At 41.3% G+C, this 24,476-nt stretch overlaps 1 protein-coding gene across 2 annotated transcripts in view; it reads right to left on the reverse strand.

Annotated features, from left to right (window-relative positions):
• LOC124048561 (ly6/PLAUR domain-containing protein 6B-like) overlaps positions 1–24,476 on the reverse strand; it is a 57,803-nt gene that overhangs the window by 18,750 nt on the left and 14,577 nt on the right. The window contains exon 1 of one of the 2 annotated variants that reach the window (XM_046369487.1): positions 9,061–9,165. The exons of the other annotated variant lie outside the window; for it this stretch is intronic. The gene's annotated coding sequence lies outside the window, so the exon portion shown is untranslated. Of the gene's footprint in view, positions 1–9,060; positions 9,166–24,476 lie in introns of those variants that run through there. 2 annotated transcript variants of the gene reach the window in all.

Below are 24,476 nucleotides of genomic sequence, written 5' to 3' on the forward strand. Positions count from 1 at the left end.
ACGGGCACACTAAAATCTTTGCAGTGTGTTGACTGTTGACCCAGGAGATATGCATGCAATAACTTTTTATAAATTATATAGTATTGATTTTTTTTAAATATCTGTGTCCATATTGTCAATGAGTTTCTAGGAGATAGACAATATGGTCCAAGAAAAAAAATAGCCTATTTAATGAAAAAAGCATCTAAATCAACAACAGCATTATTTTAAATTACCTCTGCAACTCGTCCAGCTATTGACTTTTTTCACAACTGCCACCAAAACACTGCCAACAAATACATACTGACATAGTAGTAAAAACAATAAAAGTGTGTAAAACAAACAAGGATATTCAATTCGGAAGCCTTCATATTATACACCAAATGGTATTCACTAAGTTGATGGTTTATATTTAGGATAATGACTTCCAGCTTTGCCATTCTATTTTTTATTGTTTAATTATTTCATATATTTCACGTGATAAGGCCACACAGAGGTCAAGAGATAATTACAGACACCTGTGATAATCTGAAGTACCCAAAACGGCCACTAAATATCTTGTGATAGAGTACATAAAATCCCTTAAAGCTGCAATATGTCACTTTTTGGGCGACTCAACCAAATTCACATAGAAATGGGTGTTACAGATCTGTCATTCTCATTGAATGCAATGAGAAAGCAAGCGGTAAATCTGTTCTATGTGCGCTATTTCTATGCTTCCCGTTTTTTAAATGCACCAATTTGTAAGTCGCTCTGGATAAGAGCGTCTGCTAAATGACTTAAATGTAATGTAAATGTTTTAAAGTTTAGTTTTTGCGTACTTTAAATATGGTGCCTGGTTTACTTTAAATAGCTTCTCCGTTTACTTTAAACATTGTGCCTGGTTAACTTTAAATATGGTGCCTAGTTTACTTTAGATATGGTGCTTAGTTTACTTTAAATATGGTGCTTAGTTTACTTTAAATATGGTGCTTAGTTTACTTTAAATATGGTGCTTAGTTTACTTTAAATATTGTGCTTAGTCTACTTTAAATATGGTGCTTAGTTTACTTTAAATATGGTGCTTAGTTTACTTTAAATATGGTGCCTGGTTTACTTTAAATATGGTGCTTAGTTTACTTTAAATATGGTGCTTAGTTTACTTTAAATATGGTGCTTAGTTTACTTTAAATATGGTGCTTAGTTTACTTTAAATATGGTGCTTAGTTTACTTTAAATATGGTGCCTGGTGTACTTTAAATATTGTGCTTAGTTTACTTTAAATATGGTGCTTGCTTTACTTTAAATATGGTGCTTAGTTTACTTTAAATATGATGCTTAGTTTACTTTAAATATGATGCCTGGTTTAATTTAAATATGGTGCCTTGTTTACTTTAAATATGGTGCTTGGTTTACTTTAAATATGGTGCTTGGTTTGGTGCCTGGTTTACTTTAAATATGGTGCCTGGTTTACTGTAAATATGGTGCTTGGTTTGGTGCCTGGTTTACTTTAAATATGGTGCCTGGTTTGGTGCCTGGTGTACTTTAAATATGATGCCTGGTTTACTTTAAATATGGTGCCTGGTTTACTTTAAATATGGTGCTTAGTTTACTTTAAATATGGTGCTTAGTTTACTTTAAATATGGTGCTTAGTTTACTTTAAATATGGTGCTTAGTTTACTTTAAATATGGTGCCTGGTTTACTTTAAATATGGTGCTTAGTTTACTTTAAATATGGTGCTTAGTTTACTTTAAATGTGGTGCCTGGTGTACTTTAAATATTGTGCTTAGTTTACTTTAAATATGGTGCCTTGTTTACTTTAAATATGGTGCTTAGTTTACTTTAAATACGATGCTTAGTTTACTTTAAATACTTATTATTATATTATTAAATACGATGCCTGGTTTAATTTAAATATGGTGCCTAGTTTACTTTAAATATGGTGCTTAGTTTACTTTAAATATGGTGCTTAGTTTACTTTAAATATGGTGCTTAGTTTACTTTAAATATGGTGCTTAGTTTACTTTAAATATGGTGCTTAGTTTACTTTAAATATGGTGCTTAGTTTACTTTAAATATGGTGCTTAGTTTACTTTAAATATGGTGCTTAGTTTACTTTAAATATGGTGCTTAGTTTACTTTAAATATGGTGCTTAGTTTACTTTAAATATGGTGCCTAGTTTACTTTAAATATGGTGCTTAGTTTACTTTAAATATGGTGCTTAGTTTACTTTAAATATGGTGCTTAGTTTACTTTAAATATGGTGCCTGGTTTACTTTAAATATGATGCTTAGTTCACTTTAAATATGATGCCTGGTTTAATTTAAATATGGTGCCTTGTTTACTTTAAATATGGTGCTTAGTTTACTTTACATATGATGCCTGGTTCACTGTAAATATGGTGCTTGGTTTGGTGCCTGGTTTACTTTAAATATGGTGCCTGGTTTGGTGCCTGGTTTACTTTAAATATGGTGCCTGGTTTACTGTAAATATGGTGCTTGGTTTGGTGCCTGGTTTACTTTAAATATGGTGCCTGGTTTACTTTAAATATGATGCCTGGTTTGGTGCCTGGTGTACTTTAAATATGATGCCTGGTTTACTTTAAATATGGTGCCTGGTTTACTTTAAATATGGTGCTTGGTTTACTTTAAATATGGTGCCTGGTTTACTTTAAATATGGTGCCTGGTTTACTTTAAATATGGTGCCTGGTTTACTGTAAATATGGTGCTTGGTTTGGTGCCTGGTTTACTTTAAATATGGTGCCTGGTTTACTGTAAATATGGTGCTTGGTTTGGTGCCTGGTTTACTTTAAATATGGTGCCTGGTTTGGTGCCTGGTTTACTTTAAATATGATGCCTGGTTTGGTGCCTGGTGTACTTTAAATATGCTGCCTGGTTTACTTTAAATATGGTGCCTGGTTTACTTTAAATATGGTGCTTAGTTTACTTTAAATATGGTGCTTAGTTTACTTTAAATATGGTGCTTAGTTTACTTTAAATATGGTGCCTGGTTTACTTTAAATATTGTGCTTAGTTTACTTTAAATATGGTGCCTGGTTTACTTTAAATATGGTGCTTAGTTTACTTTAAATATGGTGCTTAGTTTACTTTAAATATGGTGCTTAGTTTACTTTAAATATGGTGCCTGGTTTACTTTAAATATGGTGCTTAGTTTACTTTAAATATTGTGCTTAGTTTACTTTAAATATGGTGCTTAGTTTACTTTAAATATGGTGCTTAGTTTACTTTAAATATGGTGCCTGGTTTACTTTAAATATGGTGCTTAGTTTACTTTAAATATGATGCTTAGTTTACTTTAAATATGATGCCTGGTTTAATTTAAATATGGTGCCTTGTTTACTTTAAATATGGTGCTTGGTTTACTTTAAATATGGTGCTTGGTTTGGTGCCTGGTTTACTTTAAATATGGTGCCTGGTTTACTGTAAATATGGTGCTTGGTTTGGTGCCTGGTTTACTTTAAATATGGTGCCTGGTTTGGTGCCTGGTGTACTTTAAATATGATGCCTGGTTTACTTTAAATATGGTGCCTGGTTTACTTTAAATATGGTGCTTAGTTTACTTTAAATATGGTGCTTAGTTTACTTTAAATATGGTGCTTAGTTTACTGTAAATATGGTGCTTGGTTTGGTGCCTGGTTTACTTTAAATATGGTGCTTGGTTTACTTTAAATATGGTGCTTGGTTTGGTGCCTGGTTTACTTTAAATATGGTGCCTGGTTTGGTGCCTGGTTTACTTTAAATATGGTGCCTGGTTTACTGTAAATATGGTGCTTGGTTTGGTGCCTGGTTTACTTTAAATATGGTGCCTGGTTTGGTGCCTGGTTTACTTTAAATATGATGCCTGGTTTGGTGCCTGGTGTACTTTAAATATGATGCCTGGTATACTTTAAATATGGTGCCTGGTTTACTTTAAATATGGTGCTTAGTTTACTTTAAATATGGTGCTTAGTTTACTTTCAATATGGTGCTTAGTTTACTTTAAATATGGTGCCTGGTTTACTTTAAATATGGTGCCTGGTTTACTTTAAATATGGTGCTTAGTTTACTTTAAATATGGTGCTTAGTTTACTTTAAATATGGTGCTTAGTTTACTTTAAATATGGTGCCTGGTTTACTTTAAATATGGTGCCTGGTTTACTTTAAATATGGTGCTTGGTTTACTTTAAATATGGTGCTTGGTTTGGTGCCTGGTTTACTTTAAATATGGTGCCTGGTTTGGTGCCTGGTTTACTTTAAATATGGTGCCTGGTTTGGTGCCTGGTTTACTTTAAATATGATGCCTTGTTTGGTGCCTGGTGTACTTTAAATATGATGCCTGGTTTACTTTAAATATGGTGCCTGGTTTACTTTAAATATGGTGCTTGGTTTACTTTAAATATGGTGCTTGGTTTGGTGCCTGGTGCACTTTAAATATGATGCCTGGTGCACTTTAAATATGGTGCCTGGTTTACTTTAAATATGGTGCTTAGTTTACTTTAAATATGGTGCTTAGTTTACTTTAAATATGGTGCTTAGTTTACTTTAAATATGATGCTTAGTTTACTTTAAATATGGTGCCTGGTTTACTTTAAATATGGTGCTTAGTTTACTTTAAATATTGTGCTTAGTTTACTTTAAATATGGTGCTTAGTTTACTTTAAATATGGTGCTTAGTTTACTTTAAATACGATGCCTGGTTTAATTTAAATATGGTGCCTTGTTTACTTTAAATATGGTGCTTGGTTTACTTTAAATATGGTGCTTGGTTTGGTGCCTGTTTACTTTAAATATGGTGCCTGGTTTACTTTAAATATGGTGCTTGGTTTGGTGCCTGGTTTACTTTAAATATGGTGCCTGGTTTGGTGCCTGGTGTACTTTAAATATGATGCCTGGTTTACTTTAAATATGGTGCCTGGTTTACTTTAAATATGGTGCTTAGTTTACTTTAAATATGGTGCTTAGTTTACTTTAAATATGGTGCTTAGTTTACTGTAAATATGGTGCTTGGTTTGGTGCCTGGTTTACTTTAAATATGGTGCTTGGTTTACTTTAAATATGGTGCTTGGTTTGGTGCCTGGTTTACTTTAAATATGGTGCCTGGTTTGGTGCCTGGTTTACTTTAAATATGGTGCCTGGTTTACTTTAAATATGGTGCTTGGTTTGATGCCTGGTTTACTTTAAATATGGTGCCTGGTTTGGTGCCTGGTTTACTTTAAATATGATGCCTGGTTTGGTGCCTGGTTTTTAAATATGATGCCTGGTATACTTTAAATATGGTGCCTGGTTTACTTTAAATATGGTGATTAGTTTACTTTAAATATGGTGCTTAGTTTACTTTCAATATGGTGCTTAGTTTACTTTAAATATGGTGCTAAGTTTACTTTAAATATGGTGCTTAGTTTACTGTAAATATGGTGCCTGGTTTGGTGCCTGGTTTACTTTAAATATGATGCCTGGTTTGGTGCCTGGTGTACTTTAAATATGATGCCTGGTTTACTTTAAATATGGTGCCTGGTTTACTTTAAATATGGTGCTTGGTTTACTTTAAATATGGTGCTTGGTTTACTGTAAATATGGTGCCTGGTTTGGTGCCTGGTGTACTTTAAATATGATGCCTGGTTTACTTTAAATATGGTGCCTGGTTTACTTTAAATATGGTGCTTAGTTTACTTTAAATATGGTGCTTAGTTTACTTTAAATATGGTGCTTAGTTTACTGTAAATATGGTGCTTGGTTTGGTGCCTGGTTTACTTTAAATATGGTGCTTGGTTTACTTTAAATATGGTGCTTGGTTTGGTGCCTGGTTTACTTTAAATATGGTGCCTGGTTTGGTGCCTGGTTTACTTTAAATATGGTGCCTGGTTTACTGTAAATATGGTGCTTGGTTTGGTGCCTGGTTTACTTTAAATATGGTGCCTGGTTTGGTGCCTGGTTTACTTTAAATATGATGCCTGGTTTGGTGCCTGGTGTACTTTAAATATGATGCCTGGTATACTTTAAATATGGTGCCTGGTTTACTTTAAATATGGTGCTTAGTTTACTTTAAATATGGTGCTTAGTTTACTTTCAATATGGTGCTTAGTTTACTTTAAATATGGTGCTAAGTTTACTTTAAATATGGTGCCTGGTTTACTTTAAATATGGTGCTTAGTTTACTTTAAATATGGTGCCTGGTTTACTTTAAATATGGTGCCTGGTTTACTTTAAATATGGTGCTTAGTTTACTTTAAATATGGTGCTTAGTTTACTTTAAATATGGTGCTTAGTTTACTTTAAATATGGTGCCTGGTTTACTTTAAATATGGTGCCTGGTTTACTTTAAATATGGTGCTTGGTTTACTTTAAATATGGTGCTTGGTTTGGTGCCTGGTTTACTTTAAATATGGTGCCTGGTTTGGTGCCTGGTTTACTTTAAATATGGTGCCTGGTTTGGTGCCTGGTTTACTTTAAATATGATGCCTTGTTTGGTGCCTGGTGTACTTTAAATATGATGCCTGGTTTACTTTAAATATGGTGCCTGGTTTACTTTAAATATGGTGCTTGGTTTACTTTAAATATGGTGCTTGGTTTGGTGCCTGGTTTACTTTAAATATGGTGCCTGGTTTGGTGCCTGGTTTACTTTAAATATGATGCCTGGTTTGGTGCCTGGTGCACTTTAAATATGATGCCTGGTTTACTTTAAATATGGTGCCTGGTTTACTTTAAATATGGTGCTTAGTTTACTTTAAATATGGTGCTTAGTTTACTTTAAATATGGTGCTTAGTTTACTTTAAATATGATGCTTAGTTTACTTTAAATATGGTGCCTGGTTTACTTTAAATATGGTGCTTAGTTTACTTTAAATATTGTGCTTAGTTTACTTTAAATATGGTGCTTAGTTTACTTTAAATATGGTGCTTAGTTTACTTTAAATATGGTGCTTAGTTTACTTTAAATGTGGTGCCTGGTGTACTTTAAATATTGTGCTTAGTTTACTTTAAATATGGTGCCTTGTTTACTTTAAATATGGTGCTTAGTTTACTTTAAATATGGTGCTTAGTTTACTTTACATATGATGCCTGGTTCACTGTAAATATGGTGCTTGGTTTGGTGCCTGGTTTACTTTAAATATGGTGCCTGGTTTGGTGCCTGGTTTACTTTAGATATGGTGCCTGGTTTACTGTAAATATGGTGATTGGTTTGGTGCCTGGTTTACTTTAAATATGGTGCCTGGTTTGGTGCCTGGTTTACTTTAAATATGATGCCTGGTTTGGTGCCTGGTGTACTTTAAATATGATGCCTGGTTTACTTTAAATATGGTGCCTGGTTTACTTTAAATATGGTGCTTGGTTTACTTTAAATATGGTGCTTGGTTTACTGTAAATATGGTGCCTGGTTTACTTTAAATATGGTGCCTGGTTTACTTTAAATATGGTGCCTGGTTTACTTTAAATATGGTGCCTGGTTTACTTTTCAGTCATGTTGGCCTCCTTGGTTTGACATCAAGCAGAGAGGGTATAGTAGAGGGAGAGAGATATTTTCACACCACTGCACAGATATGGAAGTGTACTGTATACCACTAGCAGAGGAGTCTGGTGGGAGGAGCTATAGGAAGACGGGCTCATTGTAATGGCTGGAATTGAATTGATGGTGAGGAGTCATATGTTTGATACCGTTCCATTGACTCCTTTCCAGCCTTTAAAATGAGCCCGTACTCTTATACCTCCTCCCACCAGCCTCCGCTGACCACTATGCAGGAACACTTGGCAAGAAACTGATTATTCAACTATAAACTGACAAAAAAAGAACAATAGATGTGGGTAACCGTCCCATAAGGCTGAATATAAAACACTGGAGGAGTCCAGCCCAGACCACACAGTGTTACACTTACGTAGCTGACTCACAGTGATAATATGGCAAACGTTAAACAGAGATGATAAATACCTGGTATCATTCTGTGAGAAACTAAGAATGCAAACTAAACTGTCTTAACCTAAAAGTCATGGTGTGGTTTATCCTGAGGGCAACAGCATTTTTACTTTAGTTAAGACTTACTACAAAAACTAGGTGGTTCGAGCCCTGAATGCTGGTTGTCTGACAGTCATGGTATATCAATCAGGACGTATACCACGGGTATGCCAAACCATTTATATTTACTGCTCTAATGACGTTGGTAAACAGTTTATAATAGCAATAAGGCACCTCGGGTGTTTGTGGGATATGGCCAATATACCAAGGCTAAGGGCTGTATCCAAGCCCTTAACCATTGTATATTAGCCATATACCACACCTCCTCATGCCTTATTGCTTAAATAGACCAGTACGACTGGATTTTAATAAGATATGCAGATATTTTCACAATACACATGACTCAAGACTCAATTAAATAATACTGTTTTGACTTCTAAGAATGATTGATTGATTGATTTTGATGAAGAGAACCTCCCCTGACAGTTGTTTTCCCCTTCTTGTCAAGACCAGTACGAAGGGGATCTAGTTTCAGCCGTTTATGTTACGCCCGCTACGTTAGGTTAATCGTGTAATGACTGTTTATGGTGGCTGTCTCAATTAAAGAGAGGTTTATGGAGCGGTGACGGTCTACTCAGACCAGCTACATCAAGGAAAAAACAAGTACAGAGACTGCTGAGACAAAAATATTCAGGCAGCTTTACACTGAAATGTTTCAGCCATTTTCTGTATAGCGTTACACCCTGCCAGTTTGGAAAGCCCTGGGCCAATCCAAATTACCGATTTACAGCTTTGTTTTTGTTAACCGTACAGAGGTAGAGAGACGGGGAGTCGCGTCATGACAGGGACTGTATGTAGGTGGACACACCAGTCACTAGTGTCAGCATGGCGTGACAGCGTGGCAATGCTCAGTGACGCCTCGAGGGTTGTGCGTTCCTCAATGGACACGGAATACAACGTGCATCCCTATTTTTAGCTGCAGCTGATTGTGGGGGAGGAAAATGGGAGAAAGGCTTGAGTCATGGATTCAGAGGTGTTGTAGAACAGGATGTTGGTAACAAGCTGCTGATTCAGGGACAGTTCTGCCTTTTTTTGAACACAACCTATACAATAGCTATATTTTCTTATACCCTTTTCAGTTGTGATCTTACCCACTGTCTGAGAGACAATGAAATGGGGGGGGGGTTCTGGCTGCATCAGGTCTGCAGAAAGAGAGACAGCTTCCATCGGTACCTTCCTGACCTGGCACAAAAAAACATCACGTCTACAGTGAGAAGATATCACCTCTACAGAGAGAAACCGTCACCTCTACAGAGAGAAACCGTCACCTCTACAGAGAGAAACCGTCACCTCTACAGAGAGAAACCGTCACCTCTACAGAGAGAAACCGTCACCTCTACAGAGAGAAACAGTCACCTCTACAGAGAGAAACCGTCACCTCTACAGAGAGAAACCGTCACCTCTACAGAGAGAAACCGTCACCTCTACAGAGAGAAACCGTCAGAAACCATCTACAGAGAGAAACCGTCTACAGAGAAACCGAAACCATCACGTCTACAGAGAGAAACCATCACGTCTAGAGAGAGAAACCATCACGTCTAGAGAGAGAAACCATCACGTCTACAGAGAGAAACCATCACATCTAGAGAGAGAAACCATCACCTCTACAGAGAGAAACCATCACATCTACAGAGAGAAACCATCACGTCTACAGAGAGAAACCATCACGTCTAGAGAGAGAAACCATCACGTCTACAGAGAGAAACCATCACATCTAGAGAGAGAAACCATCACCTCTACAGAGAGAAACCATCACCTCTACAGAGAGAAACCATCACCTCTACAGAGAGAAACCATCTACAGAGAGAAACCGTCTCTACAGAGAGAAACCATCACCTCTACAGAGAGAAACCGTCACCTCTACAGAGAGAAACCGTCACCTCTACAGAGAGAAACCGTCACCTCTACAGAGAGAAACCGTCACCTCTACAGAGAGAAACCATCACGTCTACAGAGAGAAACCATCACGTCTACAGAGAGAAACCATCACGTCTACAGAGAGAAACCATCACGTCTACAGAGAGAAACCATCACGTCTAGAGAGAGAAACCATCACGTCTACAGAGAGAAACCATCACATCTAGAGAGAGAAACCATCACCTCTACAGAGAGAAACCATCACATCTACAGAGAGAAACCATCACGTCTACAGAGAGAAACCATCACGTCTAGAGAGAGAAACCATCACGTCTACAGAGAGAAACCATCACATCTAGAGAGAGAAACCATCACCTCTACAGAGAGAAACCATCACATCTACAGAGAGAAACCATCACATCTACAGAGAGAAACCATCACATGTACAGAGAGAAACCATCACCTCTACAGAGAGAAACCATCACCTCTACAGAGAGAAACCATCACCTCTACAGAGAGAAACCATCACCTCTACAGAGAGAAACCATCACCTCTACAGAGAGAAACCATCACCTCTACAGAGAGAAACCATCACCTCTACAGAGAGAAACCATCACCTCTACAGAGAGAAACCATCACCTCTACAGAGAGAAACCATCATCTCTACAGAGAGAAACCATCACGTCTACAGAGAGAAACCATCACATCTAGAGAGAGAAACCATCACGTCTACAGAGAGAAACCATCACATCTAGAGAGAGAAACCATCACATCTAGAGAGAGAAACCATCACCTCTACAGAGAGAAACCATCACATCTACAGAGAGAAACCATCACATCTAGAGAGAGAAACCATCACCTCTACAGAGAGAAACCATCACATCTAGAGAGAGAAACCATCACATCTAGAGAGAGAAACCATCACGGAGAAGTGCTGCCGACAAGAATGTGTTGGCTTTTAGAATCTCCTATTAGGAAGTAGAGAGAGGGGCTCGGGTTACTGTGTGTGTGTGTATGTATCTCTGTGTGTGTGTGTGTGTGTGTGTGTGTGTGTGTGTGTGTGTGTGTGTGTGTGTGTGTGTGTGTGTGTGTGTGTGTGTGTGTGTGTGTGTGTGTGTGTGTGTGTGTGTGTGTGTGTGTGTGTGTGTGTGTGTGTGTGTGTGTGTGTGTGTGTGTGTGTGTGAAGAGCAGCAGACTCGTTGAGCCTGTCGCAAAGACTCAAAGAGATGCACATTTTCCCTCCCTGTATCATTTCCCTGGAAGGCATTCCAATAATGCCAATAGTTATACAAGTTGACCTATAGGATACAATCACAAACAAATAAAAACATGTTGCAGAATGCCAGAAGGACAACAGAGATGAGAAGCAGAGTGAGGAACATCAACGTAAGGAGCATGCCAACCTAGAAATAACAGAATTACCTGAGATATCCTGATACAATCTTCAGTCAGGGTGTTTCTATCAGGCTTCAGTCTTCTTTTACATAAAAAAAGAGGAGAGGTGGTGAGAAAAATATCCTGTCCTCTCAAGTTCCTGTCTCTGTTCTCGTCTTCTCCCGACACTGTCTGCTCTAAACAAGTTCCTGTCTCTGTTCTCGTCTTCTCCCGACACTGACGCTTCACTGTGGATCATCATCCATTACAGGAAGTGACTGAGGGACAGGTCACTGCTCTTTCACAAACCCCTCAGGCCTAAGCGCCTATAAAACCCAAGGGTCCTTTACTTCAGCCTTTACTGCTCTTTTGTGTGTGGGACATTCTCCCTCTTGTTTGACAATACCAGGCGGTCAGAGCACAGGCAGGCACAGGGGTTGTAAAGCACTCAGGCTCTGTAGACAACCTTCTGATCAACACCTGGGTCTTAGTGATGGCCATTGTGAGCTACAGGGCCAGAGGTACATTTACATTTACATTTAAGTCATTTAGCAGACGCTCTTATCCAGAGAGGTCTCACCTACTGTGGATGGCCTAGCAAGTCTAGACTCGATGTTGACCTCCCTTCGGTAGGCCTATAGCCTGGGCTGAACGCGTTTAATAACGACTATTTGAGGAACAAGTCAGGAAATTGCATTAAAAATACCGTAGCATTATGGAAATCACTGTAGATGCTGTTCTAACAGAACAGCTGTATTTTCTTCATTTGCTATGTGCTCTCTAAAGTTTAGCCATGAGATTAGTCGGCAATATGCAGGTTCAACTATGAACTATGTTGGTTCACATGACTGGGCTCCCGAGCGGCGCAGAGGTCTAAGGTACTGCATCTCAGTGCTAGAGCTGTCACTACAGAACCTGGTTTGATTCCGGGCTGTATCACGACGTGATTGGGAATTCCATAGGATGGTGCACAATTGTGTTAGGGTTTGGCCGGGGTAGGTCGTCATTGTAAATAGGAATTTGTTCTCAACGGACTTGCCTAGTTTAATAAAGGTTAAAAAATAACTGGTCTCATTTAGGGAATATCCTGAAGACAGCGGATTACTGTAAACAAAGCCAGTAAAGTGTGAAAAAGGACTTAAGAGAATAGCTCTAGCTTCAAAGGCTGCTCAGAAATCTATGGTATGTCTGTGGTCGGTCAGTCAAAAACGCTGTTGGGAAGAATGTGAACTTTCATCTTTCTTTTTTAAACTTTTTCTCTCTAAAATCAGATAATGTCAGTCAAGATCTCATCTATAGTTCTCTCTGAAGGCTTTGAAATGCTAATAAAACAAACACAGAGCCTAAACTAATCCAGGTGGATGGAGTTTACTGTGTTTTTACTGCCTGGTAATGGCCATATAAAAGCTACCCTAAGTGTTCTGCGCGAGATTCTTTTCAACACAACTTTAACACAACCATCCGATTAGAGTCAACCATTAGCTAGGAGGTACAATATTTATTTAGCCATTTTATAGTATGATGTTCATCAGTTTTGACATATTTCTCAACTTTGCCTTTGACTATGAAGGCTGATACTAAAACTGTGTGTTATATACATCGTATGTTATATTTAAGCAATAAGGTACGAGGGGGTGTGGTATATGGTCAATATACCATGGTTAAGGGTTGTTCTTATTCATGACGCAACGTGGAGTGCCTGGATACAGCCCTTAGCCGTGGTATAATGGCCATATACCACAAACCCCTGAGGTGCCTTATTTACATTACATTTTTATTGCTATCATAAACTGGTTACTAACTTAATTAGAGCTGTAAAAATAAATGTTTTGTCATGCCCATGGTATACCACATCTGTCAGCCAATCAGCATTCAGGGCTTGAACCACCCAGTTTATAATTAAGCAATAAGGCACAAGGGGGTGTGGTATATTTTTATTTATCCATTATTTTACCAGGTAAATTGACTGAGAACACGTTCTCATTTGCAGCAACGACCTGGGGAATAGTTACAGGGGAGAGGAGGGGCAGATTGGGAATTTAGCCAGGACACCGGGGTTAACACCCCTACTCTTACAATAAGTGCCATGGGATCTTTAATGACCTCAGAGAGTCAGGACACCCGTTTAACGTCCCATCCGAAATACGGCACCCTACACAGGGCAGTGTCCCCTATCACTGCCATGGGGCATTGGGACATTTTTTTTTGACCAGAGGAAAGAGTGCCTCCTACTGGCCCTCCAACACCACTTCCAACAGCATCTGGTCTCCCATCCAGGAACTGACCAGGACCAACCCTGCTTAGCTTCAGAAGCAAGCCAGCAGTTGTATGCAGGGGGGTATGCTGCTGGCCAATATACCACGGCCAAGTGCTGTTCTTATGCATGACAACGTGGTATATATGCTGCTGGCCAATATACCACAGCCAAGTGCCTGGATACAGCCCTTAGCTGTGGTATATTGACCATATACCACAAACCCCTGAGGTGCCTTATTGCTATTATAAACTGGTTACCAACGAAATTAGTAAAAGGTACTTGTTGTCATACCCGTGGTATATGGTCTAATATACCACGGCTTTCAGCCAATCAGCATTCAGGGCTCGAACCACTCGGTTTATAGTCGGTAGTTTCCTGTCCTACATGGTGCACTACATTGTTTTACAATGACAACAAAAACATGGCGGGAGATGAAAAGACTGGGGGAATCACCTTGGTACTAAATTTGTGCGAGGCCATTCATTTAACCTAGAAAATGGCTTATTGGCGTGCCAGAGACAGCCCTCTCATTAAACACAGCCCCAGGGGGAACAGGTCGACGGTACAGTCTCAAACCAACACTTAAAACTACCTTGCCTTCCCCCTGGCCATTTCAGGTGGGTATACAGTGATACAGTGGAGGACGTGAGGTGATGTATTGAGGTAATAAATTGGCGAGGGTAATGTGTGGTTGTTATCTGACCTCGTCCTTTCATGCCTCAGTGAGAGGCGAGGGGTGGAGCAGAGCAGAGGGGAGGATCCTGATTGTTTGCCCCTTGGATATAGGTTTGTTTTCCTGCATGCTGAATCTTGGGTCATGCTGGTTCTGAAGGACGTTCCAGAAAAAGAGCGGGAAAGAAAACACCCTTCTAGTGTTAAGTGATTCATTCCGGTTGCATCATGTTAAAGATGATGCCACGTTCTAGACAAGAGCCAAACATGGCAGCTTCGAGTTGTGCTGTCGACAGTGCAGAAACTCCATCTTATGTGGAATATATTGTCAATGGAATAATTTGTGTAGCTCTCAAATACATTCTAAATGGGGATATTGAAGACAGAAATTTGAATAAATTGTCTGGCATTAGCCTAATAAACGTCTAGCAGTCTCATTCAATGGGCAAAGATTAGGAAATGGTTTGAAGACACATAAAACGAATCTGACTATGATCGAGGGTGAATTTAATTCACTTATCCCTCAAAATGAAGTGAGAAGATAGATACTTTTCAGGAGGAGGAGCAAGGGATCCATATAAACAGGTTCATCCGCTTCAGATGCCTGACAATGTTTCAGATGCCTGACAATGCTTCAGATGCCTGACAATGTTTCAGATGCCTGACAATGTTTCAGATGCCTGACAATGCTTCAGATGCCTGACAATGCTTCAGATGCCTGACAATGTTTCAGATGCCTGACCATGCTTCAGATGCCTGACAATGTTTCAGATGCCTGACCATGCTTCAGATGCCTGACCATGCTTCAGATGCCTGACCATGCTTCAGATGCCTGACCATGCTTCAGATGCCTGACCATGCTTCAGATGCCTGACCATGCTTCAGATGCCTGACAATGTTTCAGATGCCTGACCATGCTTCAGATGCCTGACCATGCTTCAGATGCCTGACCATGCTTCAGATGCCTGACCATGCTTCAGATGCCTGACAATGTTTCAGATGCCTGACAATGTTTCAGATGCCTGACCATGCTTCAGATGCCTGACCATGCTTCAGATGCCTGACAATGCTAACAGAATGACGGTTTGTGCTGTTTGTGCCATCATTCTGTCGCCAAACTTGGCATCTCGACTGTTCTTCAAGTAAAGGTTCTTCAGTGGAAATTGTTTGAAAGTAGTTCTTGCGCATAGAGTTTAACTTTGCAATCATTGATTTTTGTTTGACATACATTTTAAAGTGAGTCTCAGCATCACTGTGGAATTACCCATCTAACATTTCATTATTTTCTCTGAAATAGTCAGTCAACTTTTCCTTCGTTTTCAACTGGAGTAAAGTAAATGCCAATCCAACATGCTTTAGGATTACTTGAGTAATGTGTATCCCAGCCTAGCTGATTGTCAAACAGTAGCCTACACAGCCCAGAGTTTACCCAAATCCAGTACACACAACACTAATCTGCACATTCCGAATCCAGGAAACACACCACTAATCTGCACACTCCGAATCCAGGAAACACACCACTAATCTGCACACTCCGAATCCAGGAAACACACCACTAATCTGCACACTCCGAATCCAGGAAACATACCACTAATCTGCACACTCCGAATCCAGGAAACACACCACTAATCTGCACACTCCGAATCCAGGAAACACACCACTAATCTGCACACTCCGAATCCAGGAAACACACCACTAATCTGCACACTCCGAATCCAGGAAACACACCACTAATCTGCACACTCCGAATCCAGGAAACACACCACTAATCTGCACACTCCGAATCCAGGAAACACACCATTTTACAGTACCCTGATGTCTAGATTAAATACAATTTTAAGCATTTGTGCCATTTGCTCCACGACATCAAGGCATCATGACACCATCATCACCTTCACTCTCCTTCTCAAGACAGCGCTTCCTCCAGAGAATTGTCCTTTGTCATTATAGAGGTGTGAGAGAGACTAGACCGGGTCATTACACAGGGGCTAGAGACAAGGGTCAGTTTAATTGACCGTCTGATTCTGCCCCTCTGCATCCCCTTACAGCTTCTTAACCTCCCCCCCCCCCCACTCCTCAGGTTCCAGCCCGTTAGGTCCAGGAGAAGGGAGATACTCCAACACAAGGACTGTCTTTGTATCACCCCACTCTGCCAGGTAATTGAAAACGCTTTTGCCGTTGAGCCAGCAGAGTGGAGAGGACATGGTCCTAGAAAATCACCTGAGCCATCTCAGGTATCGTTGTGATGTCCACTGATATCCAAGATGGCGTAGCAGTCAGACGTCTTTGTCCTGGTCTTGTCCCCGTGTCCCATGCATATACAGTATCTTTTGTATGTTTTTTCTTTGCATGTCTTTTAAAAATATTTTTCCTAAACCGCAACTTCAATGTTCTCTCCTGCAACCCGCCTCACCCAATGTGGTACGGATCTGCTATTTTCTAAAGTATTTTTCTTTACTTTCGAACCGGATTCCCCCAACAGAAGCTAGCCAGCTAACTAGCTACTAGCTAGTAGTCAGCTAAACACTGCTAGCGGTCACCAGCTAACCTCAAGCTCGGAAATCTCTCGCCAGTTTGCACAACGCGATTCGAACCAGAGCATACTAGACTTATTTTCTCTCCATACCCCCGGATTCCTACCGCAAGCTCTGAACCTTTTCAGCTAGCTAGCTGCAATCCGAGTTGCTACTCCTGGCAAACATCTCTGTCCTGAAGCAAGCACCAATTAGCCTGGAGCTAGCCCATGCTAGGCCCATCTCCCGGCTAGCTGACGAGGTCCATCTGCCACTCCTTTGGGCTACAATACCTATTTTGGACCCCTTTTACTTCACAAAGCTCTGCTAACCCATCACGACTGGACTACCAACGTAATCTGACCGAGGGTTATTTTTGCAACAGGCCCCTCCGTCGCGACGTCCCCTGAATGCCCATCTGCTAGCCTGCTAGCTGCGGCCTGCTAGCTGTCTAGAGCATATCGGACTGTTCGCTGAACAGGTCCATCGGCCAACTTCTTGGGCAACTATACCTATTTTGCCAATTGGACTAGGCACCTTTACTACACAGAACCCTACTAATCCATCATGGCTGGTCTGCCGACAGAACCGCACGAGGAGGCTCTGCACGCGGAGGCTACAACAGACTTCTTCCATCGCGATGTACCTTTAAGGCCCTTCTGCTAGCTTCCTAGCCCCGGCCCGCTAGCTGTCTGAATCGCCGTGTCTCCAGCCAGCTTAACTACTCACTGGACCCCTATGATCACTCGACTACGCATGCTTCTCCCTAATGTCAATATGCCTTGTCCATTGCTGTTCTGGTTAGTGATTATTGTCTTATTTCACTGTAGAGCCACCAGCCCTGCTCAATATGCCTTAGCTAACCCTTCAGTCCCCCCCCCCACACATGCGGTGACATCACCTGGTTTAAATTATGTTTCTAGAGACAATATCTCTCTCATCATCACTCTATGCCTAGGTTTACCTCCATTGTATTCACATCCTACCATACCTTTGTCTGTACATTATGCCTTGTATCTATTCTATCGCGCCCAGAAACCTGTTCCTTTTACCCTCTGTTCCGAACGTACTAGACGACCAGTTCTTATAGCCTTTAGTCGTACCCTTATCCTACTCCTCCTCGGTTCCTCTGGTGATGTAGAGGTTAATCCAGGCCCAGCAGTGCCTAGTTCCACTCTCATTCCCCAGGCACTCTCATTTCTTGACTTCTGTAACCGTAAAAGCCTTGGTTTCATCCATGTTAACATTAGAAGCCTCCTCCCCAAGTTTGTTTAATTCACTGCCAACCCAGATGTCCTGTCTGAATCCTGGTTTAGGAAGACCTCCAAAAACCATGAAATGTCCATCCCTAACTATAATAATTTCCAACAAGATAGAACTGCCAAAGGGGGCAGAGTGGCAATCTACTGCAGAGATAGCCTGCAGTTCTGTCATATTATCCAGGTCTCTGCCCAAACATTTCGAGCTGCTACTTTTAAAAATCCACCTTTCCAGAAAATAGTCTCTCACCGTTGCCGCTTGCTATAGATCACCCTCTGCCCCCAGCTGTGCCCTGGACACCATATGTGAATTGATCTATCTTCAGAGTTGGTGCTGCTAGGTGACCTAAAATGGGACATGCTTAACACCCCAGCCATCCTACAATCTAAGCTTGATGCCCTCAATCTCACACAAATTATCAATGAACCTACCAGGTACAACCCCTAATCCGTAAACATGGGCACCCTCATAGATATCATCCTAACCAACTTGCCCTCCAAATACACCTCTGCTGTCTTCAACCAAGATCTCAGCGATCACTGCCTCATTGCCTGCATCCGTAATGGGTCTGCGGTCAAACGACCACCCCTCATCACTGTCAAACGCTCCCTAAAACACTTCAGCGAGCAGGCCTTTCTAATCGACCTGGCCCGGTTGGAATGACATTGACCTCATTCCACCAGTAGATGATGCCTGGTTATTCTTTAAAAGTGCTTTCCTAACCATCTTAAATAAGCATGCACCATTCAAAAAATGTAGAACCAGGAACAGATATAGCCCTTGGTTCGCTCCAGAACTAACTGCCCTTGACCAGCACAAAAACATCCTGTGGCATACTGCATTAGCCCCTGTGACATGCAACTTTTCAGGGAAGTTAGGAACCAATATACACAAGCAGTTAGGAAAGCTAAGGCTAGCTTTTTCAAACAGAAATTTGTATCCTGTAGCACAAACTCAAAAAAGTTCTGGGACACTGTAAAGTCAATGGAGAATAAGAGCACCTCCTCCCAACTGCACTGAGGCTAGGAAACACTGTTTCCAATCCACAATAATTGAGAAATTCGATAAGCATTTTTCTACGGCTGGAAATCCTTTCCACCTGGCTACCCCAACCCCGGTCAACTGCCATGCACCACCCACAGCAACTCATCCAAGCCTCCCCATTTCTCCTTCACCCAAATCCAGATAGCTGATGTTCTGAAAGAGCTGCAAAATCTGGACCCCTACAAATCAGCCGGGTTTGAAAATCTGGACCCTTTCTTTTTAAAATGATCCGCTGAAATTGTTGCAACCCCTATTGCTAGCCTGTTCAACCTCTCTTTCGTATCATCTAGAATCCCCAAAGATTGGAAAGCTACCACAGTCATCCCCCTCTACAAAGGGGGAGACACTCTAGACCCAAACTACTACAGACCTATATCTATCCTACCCTGCCTTTCTAGGGTCTTCGAAAGCCAAGTTAACAAACAGATCACCGACCATTTCGAATCCCACCGTACCTTCTCCACTATGCAATCTGGCTTCCGAGCTGGTCATGGTTGCACCTCAGCCACGCTCAAGGTCCTAAACGATATCAGAACTGCAATCGATAAGAGACAATACTGTGCAGCCGTAATCATCGACCTGGCCAAGGCTTTCGACTCTGTCAATCACCACATTCTTATCGGCAGACTCAACAGCCTTGGTTTCTCAAATGACTGCCTCGCCTGCTTCACCAACTACTTCTCTGATAGAGTTCAGTGTGTCAAATCGGTGGGCCTGTTGTCCGGATCTCTGGCAGTCTCTATGGGGGTGCTATAGGGTTAAATTCTCGGGCCGAAAATTCTCGGGCAGAGAATCTCTTCTCTGTGTACATCAATGATGTCGCTCTTGCTGCTGGTGATTTTCTGATCCACCTCTACGCAGACGACACCATTCTGTATACTTCTGGCCCTTCTTTGGACACTTAGTTAACTAACCTCCAGATGAGCTTCAATGCCATACAACTCTCCTTCCGTGGCCTCCAACTGCTCTTAAATGCAAGTAAAACTAAATGCATGCTCTTCAACCGATCGCTGCCCGCACCTGCCTGCCCGTCCAGCATCACTACTCTGGACCGTTCTGACCTAGAATATGTGTACAACTACAAATACCTAGGTGTCTGGTTAGACTGTAAACTCTCCTTCCAGACCCACATTAAGCATCTCCAGTCCAAAATTAAACAAAGCATCCTACACTCATGCTGCCAAACATACCCTCGTAAAACTGACTATCCTACTGATCCTCGACTTCGGCGATGTCATTTACAAAATAGCCCCTAACACTCTACTCAACAAATTGGATGCAATCTATCACAGTGCCATCCGTTTTGTCACCAAAGCCCTATATACTACACACCACTGCGACCTGTACGCTCTTGTTGGCTGGTCCTTGCTTCATACTCGTCGCCAAACCCACTGGCTTCAGGTCATCTACAAGTCTTTGCAAGGTAAAGTCCCGCCTTATCTCAGTTTACTGGTCACCATAGCAGCACCCACCCGCAGAACGCGCTCCAGCGGGTATATCTCACTGGTCTCCCCCAAAGCCAATTCCTCCTTTGGCCGTCTTTCCTTCCAGTTCTCTGCTGTCAATGACTGTAACGAACTGCAAAAGAGACTTATCTCCCTCACTAACTTCAAGCACCAGAGCAGCTCATTTTACCTGTACATAGCCCATCTCTAAATAGGCCAGCCAACTACCTCATCCCCATACTGTATTTATTTATTTATTTTGCTCCTTGCAGCCCAGTATCTCTACTTGCACATTTATCTTCTGCACATCTATCACTCCAGTGTTTAATTGCTATATCGTAATTACCTCGCCACTATGGCCCATTTTATTGCCTTACCTCCCTTATCTTACCTCATTTGCACACACTGTACATATACTTTTTCCTACTGTATTATTGACTGTATGTTTGTTTATTCCATGATTAACTCTGTGTTGTTGTATGTGTCAAACTGCTTTGCTTTATCTTGGCCAGGTCACAGTTGTAAATGAGAACTTGTTCTAAACTACCCTACCTGGTTAAATAAAGGTGAAATAAAAATAAATAAAATTGTCCGTAAAGCACTCTGCAGGTGAAGCCAACTGGTACAAATGGTTGAGCGCTACTGAGCTATCAGTGATGCAGCCAAGGAATTCAGGCTTGGAACAAATGCTTCTCCTCCATTGGGGTTGGCTAGACGAAAAGCCAAATGTTGGCTAAATAAAGTAGCCAGACAAACTGTTGACTCGCAAGAAGTGATCCTAATGGGTAATATATCTATAGCTCCCACAAGTGGTATGCAATACCACACCGTCTAACAGTTTTAACATAAAAACAATGGGAGCTACTGCGAGATGTAGAAAGAATAGAGACTAATGCGCATTTGTGCTGTGTCAGACTGTCACTGACAGAGGTTTCTAAGACTAAGTGGTGATCTGTCTATTGAGCTTGGACAGTTTGATCTGACAGTGATTTCCAGGATCAGGCTTATCCATCTTAGTTTTCAATTGGTTTCAAATGGACTACTACTCCACCCATCTAAAGTTTATGGTAGTGCTGGGACGATAATTTGATAATTACGAACAAGGACCATACCGCTCACTTATTATGGACATGGACCATACAGCTCACTTATTATGGACTCAGACCATACTGTGGACATGGACCATACTGTGGACACGGACCATACCGCTCATTATTATGGACACGGACCATACTGTGGACATGGACCATACAGCTCATTATTATGGACATGGACCATACAGCTCATTATTATGGACATGGACCATACAGCTCAATTATTATGGACATGGACCATACAGCTCAATTATTATGGACATGGACCATACAGCTCAATTATTATGGACACGGACCATAATGTGGACATGGACCATACAGCTCACTTATTATGGACACTGACCATACTGTGGACATGGACCATACAGCTCATTATTATGGACATGGACCATACAGCTCATGATTATGGACACGGACCATACAGCTCATTATTATGGACATGGACCATACAGCTCAATTATTATGGACATGGACCATACAGCTCAATTATTATGGACACGGACCATAATGTGGACATGGACCATACAGCTCACTTATTATGGACACTGACCATACTGTGGACATGGACCATACAGCTCATTATTATGGACATGGACCATACAGCTCATGATTATGGACACGGACCATACAGCTCATTATTATGGACACGGACCATACAGCTCATTATTATGGACACGGACCATACAGCTCATTATTATGGACACGGACCATACTGTGGACATGGACCATACTGTGGACACGGACCATACCGCTCATTATTATGGACACGGACCATACAGCTCATTATTATGGACACGGACCATACAGCTCATTATTATGGACACGGACCATACTGTGGACATGGACCATACCGCTCATTATTATGGACACGGACCATACAGCTCATTATTATGGACACGGACCATACTGTGGACATGGACCATACAGCTCATTATTATGGACATGGACCATACAACTCACTATTATGGACATGGACCATACAACTCACTATTATGGACACGGACCATACAGCTCATTATTATGGACATGGACCATACAGCTCACTATTATGGACACGGACCATACTGTGGACATGGACCATACAACTCACTATTATGGACATGGACCATACAGCTCACTATTATGGACACGGACCATACAGCTCACTATTATGGACATGGACCATACAGCTCATTATTATGGACACGGACCATACAGCTCATTATTATGGACACGGACCATACAGCTCATTATTATGGACACGGACCATACTGTGGACATGGACCATACCGCTCATTATTATGGACACGGACCATACAGCTCAATTATTATGGACACGGACCATACTGTGGACATGGACCATACAGCTCATTATTATGGACACGGACCATACAGCTCATTATTATGGACACGGACCATACAGCTCAATTATTATGGACACGGACCATACTGTGGACATGGACCATACCGCTCATTATTATGGACATGGACCATACCGCTCATTATTATGGACACGGACCATACTGTGGACATGGACCATACCGCTCATTATTATGGACATGGACCATATCGCTCATTATTATGGACATGGACCATACAGCTCACTATTATGGACACGGACCATACAGCTCATTATTATGGACACGGACCATACTGTGGACATGGACCATACCGCTCATTATTATGGACACGGACCATACAGCTCATTATTATGGACATGGACCATACAGCTCACTATTATGGACATGGACCATACAGCTCATTATTATGGACACGGACCATACAGCTCATTATTATGGACACGGACCATACTGTGGACATGGACCATACCGCTCATTATTATGGACACGGACCATAATGTGGACATGGACCATACAGCTCACTTATTATGGACACTGACCATACTGTGGACATGGACCATACAGCTCAATTATTATGGACATGGACCATACAGCTCAATTATTATGGACACGGACCATAATGTGGACATGGACCATACAGCTCACTTATTATGGACACTGACCATACTGTGGACATGGACCATACAGCTCATTATTATGGACATGGACCATACAGCTCATGATTATGGACACGGACCATACAGCTCATTATTATGGACACGGACCATACAGCTCATTATTATGGACACGGACCATACAGCTCATTATTATGGACACGGACCATACTGTGGACATGGACCATACTGTGGACACGGACCATACCGCTCATTATTATGGACACGGACCATACAGCTCATTATTATGGACACGGACCATACAGCTCATTATTATGGACACGGACCATACTGTGGACATGGACCATACAGCTCATTATTATGGACATGGACCATACAACTCACTATTATGGACATGAACCATACAACTCACTATTATGGACACGGACCATACAGCTCATTATTATGGACATGGACCATACTGTGGACATGGACCATACAACTCACTATTATGGACATGGACCATACAGCTCACTATTATGGACACGGACCATACAGCTCACTATTATGGACATGGACCATACAGCTCATTATTATGGACACGGACCATACAGCTCATTATTATGGACACGGACCATACAGCTCATTATTATGGACACGGACCATACTGTGGACATGGACCATACTGTGGACACGGACCATACCGCTCATTATTATGGACACGGACCATACAGCTCATTATTATGGACACGGACCATACAGCTCATTATTATGGACATGGACCATACTGTGGACATGGACCATACCGCTCATTATTATGGACACGGACCATACAGCTCATTATTATGGACACGGACCATACTGTGCACATGGACCATACAGCTCATTATTATGGACATGGACCATACAACTCACTATTATGGACATGAACCATACAACTCACTATTATGGACACGGACCATACAGCTCATTATTATGGACATGGACCATACAGCTCACTATTATGGACACGGACCATACTGTGGACATGGACCATACAACTCACTATTATGGACATG

The sequence above is a fragment of the Oncorhynchus gorbuscha genome, linkage group LG01, assembly GCF_021184085.1.
Source record: "Oncorhynchus gorbuscha isolate QuinsamMale2020 ecotype Even-year linkage group LG01, OgorEven_v1.0, whole genome shotgun sequence".
Taxonomy (NCBI): domain Eukaryota; kingdom Metazoa; phylum Chordata; class Actinopteri; order Salmoniformes; family Salmonidae; genus Oncorhynchus; species Oncorhynchus gorbuscha.